Raw genomic sequence first — 4,467 nt, forward strand, 5'->3', positions numbered from 1 at the left:
GGTCTTGAGGCTCTCTAGGTCCCGCGGAGGAGGGTCCACCGGGCAGAGGGAAATGATGTGGAGGGAAGAGGCGAAGGGTTCTGGGCATAGAGCGCATGCCGGAGTGGGGAAGGAGGGATGATAGTGGGCTAGGATAAGGGGTGAGGGGAGAGTGTGTGTTTGAAGTCTGCGCCAGAGTGTTGCGTGTTTGGAATCTAGGGAGGGGTGGGGCGGGGGGTAGAGCTGGCGTGGGGCTCTGTATGCCTGGATCAACTCACTGAATAAGTGCATGCGATCCTTCGTGAATCCCCGATCAGAGGCCACCTGAGCCCGGTTTAAAGAACCTTGGGCTAAAAGGTTGGCGGCCTCGTTTCCTGGATTCCCGGAGTGCGCCTGCACCCATATCAGCTCCACATGGCGGGGCGGGGGTGCATCGGGCGAGTCCAGTATGTCAAAAGCAGGGACATGAGCTCGGCTTCGAGCAAAATTTAGAATCGCAGTTTTAGAGTAACTTAAAATATACCGGGATTCCGTGCGAGTGATAGCAAGTGCAATGGCGGCTTCCTCTGCAGCCTCTGGGGACGTGTCTGGAGGGAGAGGTAGTGTGAGGAGGGTGGATGAAGAGGAGTCCACCGCAGCTGCTGTCGCTTCATCACCCGTGCAGGCAGCGTCCACCCATACGTCGTCCGGCTCGAAGACGTACGCTCAATGGAGTGGACACCACAGTACATGTCTCTAAAGCAAGCTTCTAAGACAGGACCGTATTCACTACACGCGCGTCTCCTCCTCCGCCTCCGGACAGGTAATGTGTGGACGGCCGAACGCCCCCACCGTTATCGTAGTGCTCCCTGTGCATTGTGCGCGAACTGCGACAGCCATAACGTCAAACCAAGGGCAACTAAACGTTTTCGGTTGGATATCCAGGTTTAACCACAGCTAAGCCACTGCCATTTTTTTCTTGTCACGGCTCGTATTAAGGCGAAAGCATTTAATGTCCCATCGTTGTAAGCAGCAGTTGTCGACAGGAATGTCACGCTTTCCAGTTGGTAGAAACGGTCGTGACGTCACGGTGCGCGAATTTCAAACGCGGCCAATAGTACTTCGGCTAGTAACGAGGCAACCAATTGAAGGGATCGTATAGTGATGCTCCAAGTAAGTGGGACTGAGCTTAGGTAATTGCTTAATTTTATCAATTAGCCTAATAAATTTTCAAGTCAGGCCATATAAATAAATAAAATAGAGTAAGCAATTGGTCGAGCTCGGGAATCGAACCCCGGTCTTCGGAGTGTGAGACGAGCATGCTATCCACTCCGCCATGCCAGCTCGATGGTTTGGGAAGAACAAAGGTGCGTCTAGTGAATACGGCGTCTTCGCTCACTCCCAGCCTGTGCGATGTCAGTGCACGTAGAGATCCCCAGGTGGTCGAAATTATTCCGGAGACCTCCACTACGGCACCTCATTCTCTCTTTCTTCTTTCACTCCCACCTTCCTCCCTTCCCTTCCGGCGAGGTTCAGGTGCCCACAGAGATATTAGAAACACATACATTTCCTTTCCTCAAAAACCAATTTGCCGACGAGCGATGCATAGAACCGAATGGGCGATGGCGCTCTATGGACTTCTGGAAGCGTTGCAAGACGCTGTCGCGTTCCGCTCTTAGAGGCGAAGCTTAACATCTTAACCACACATCAGTGACCACACTTTAGGTCAAAAAAGTGCCCCCCTGAATTTTGACGGGTGTCCACCGAGATATGTGAGACAGTTACTGCGTAATTTCCTTTCCTCAAATACAATTTTCATTTTCTTCATTAAGGGCCATCTTTGTCTTTCTTCTTCAACTCCCACTTCCTCCCTTCCTCTACGCTGCGGTTCGGGTGTCCGCCGAGATGACAGAGAATTACTGCGCCTTTTCCTTTCCTCAAAAAGCGTTCAAAGGGCAAGGCATCGCGCCGAATGGGTGGTGGCGTTCCGTGGACTCCCTGGCAGCGCTACAACACGCTGTCGCGTTCCACTCCTAAAAGCGAAGGTTAAGCGTCATTAAATAGCAGTTAATTAGTATTCAGGCACAAATCAGTAATTAACCATTAATTAGTGATTTGTCGTCTCTTAGTAATTAGCACTCAATTACATGTGACGCCACCAGTGCCACAAAAGCAGTCGAAGTGGTGCGGAAAACGCTTTCGCCTCTACGTACTTTAGACAGTCAAAGTGCCCCCTGAATTTTGTTTTTTATACATCCGCGAGTGCAAACAGAACACAATACCACACACTAACACACGCCGCCGGCATTTCTCTTAATGGGGCTAGTACGGCTGTCGCCTCATTATTTAATGACGTGAACGTATACACTAGCGTTCGAGGAATTTGCGACATACATAACAAGCATACAGGTTGCAAATTTTCAGTATTATTTTTTATGCGAAGGAATGGTAAATGCACAGCTAACAGTTTTGCGTAGCGAAAGCGGCGTCAAGCAGAGTGCAAAAATATTTTGGAGGTTTCACGTTTCCTTAAAGCCTCTTTTGATCTTTTGAACCCAAAATAGAACATTGTTATTGCGCCTGCTAGCATGGCATCACCGAAAGAAGCAGAAGGACAATGGTTCCGAAGGCACCGTGTGTTGTCATGGTAACGCTGCCATATGGCCGCTTCCCCAGCGGCCGTTTTGCTCGCCTGTTAATAGTTGCAGGTCTTTTTAGTTAATGGCGCAGTCGATGCGCCGCGGTCGCTAGTGGCTTTCGACGCCGCGCTGTGTGGCCAATTCTCGGCCGTCTCCGACGGGAGCTGATTAGTTTTTTGTCCGAGGAACTCTTTTTCTTGGGTGAGGAAGAGTTTCTCCGACAATGGTCATGCCCATTTATTTCTGTTAATAACGGTCGTCTTGCCTTGGTTTTTAGGCCAAACTGGCGCTAAGGTCTCCTTTTCAATGTTTCAATGACTAATTATCGACTTTTCGCTCATCTGTCAATCGGTATATATGCATTCTAATTTCACATTGCCCATTCCTGTTAGTTACTTAGAAATGTTTATGGTACCTGTTTAATTGGCTCACCTTACATGCTTAATGTCATGTGTTTTTGTTCATGTGAATGTATCGTGTAACCTTGGCATGTGTACATATGTAAATAAATTTTTTCTAAACATATTTTAATCGGCTAGATTTGTGTATGAGCAGTACGTATCTGTGTCTTGCAGTTTTTATCAGTGCTTTTGTATCAACCCCTTCCAAGTGGTGGGGGGGGGTCTGACGGTACACAATAAACTTCTCTTTGTGTGTGATCTTTTTCTCGTCGGAAGTGTTTCATAATGGTCCCTTCCACCTTGTAACGCGATAGCGTTATGGTCCCCGTGTCGCAGAAAAGCCGGTTCTGTCGTCAGCGGCGCTGGCCGTGAGCGAAAAATCCCGGAGGCATTAATAAATTTGTTTCCGGTCTTAGCTTTGAATAGTCTACAAGGTTTTAACTTATCTAGTATATTGACTACAGGGCTTTCGTGGGTACGGAACTGCGGCTACCGCGTTCGCCGGGTGCCTTGCAAATTTATAAGCATTATGGGGGGGGGGGGAGGGGGGGGGAGGAGCATGACACGTCACAGCTTACCGCTGCTTCAAACAGTTTCTTTCACACACTTGCGGCCCTGCACCGTGATGTAAAGCACACGTGAGTGCCGCGGGTGGTGGTGGTGGTGAAAACTTTATTTGCAACGGGCATATTATAATTTCTCTTCCACTGCTCATCTGCATCCTTGTCGAAGGCTAGAACTCCACTGTTGCGTCACAACCCGCCAATCTCTTACTGTGGGGACCACGTGTCAACGCAATATTCAGCGACAGCTTTTAATGCGATATTTTATGGTCGAGAATATGAATGAGCGCGATCTCTTATTTTTTATTTATTTATTCATGCTGTTAACCCTCTGTATGAGGGTCATTACAGGGAGGGAAACATATACAGATAAAAGTGCAATTATCTTCGCTAAAGAACACTCAATAATAGTGAATTACATTTGCACAGCAATCCTCCAGGAACGTGTTCACACCTATCTCAAATTTGCCTACAAATAAAGTTTTTTTTCTCTCTCTCTCTCTACATCTCTTTGGCCCACAACGTCGCTTGGTAGTTGATTCCAAATTTCTACTGCATCGGGAAAAAAGTAGTAGCGATAGACGTCAGTACATGTAGAAATAGGTTGTAATACCTTACTGTAATTTTTTCATGGGCAACGCTTCAGGGAAGGTGTAACATAGCGTTGTTTGTTAACTTTTACTTTGTCATTAATTTTCAGAAAAAAAAGTTTCAATTGCTGTTTTCTTCTTATTATTTCTAGTGATTCCAAATTACACTGTTTTAGCATTGCTGTGACTGAATCAGTGTGGCGGCATTTAGAGCATATAAAACGTGCTGCAATCATTTGCAATCTTTCCAGTTTTCGTTTTAAACCCTTTTGATGCGGACTATACACTGCACTTGCGTACTCTGTGATAAGCCGCA

Source organism: Amblyomma mixtum, chromosome 1 (assembly GCF_055824585.1).
Source record: "Amblyomma mixtum isolate Tamu chromosome 1, ASM5582458v1, whole genome shotgun sequence".
Classification (NCBI taxonomy): Eukaryota; Metazoa; Arthropoda; class Arachnida; order Ixodida; family Ixodidae; genus Amblyomma; species Amblyomma mixtum.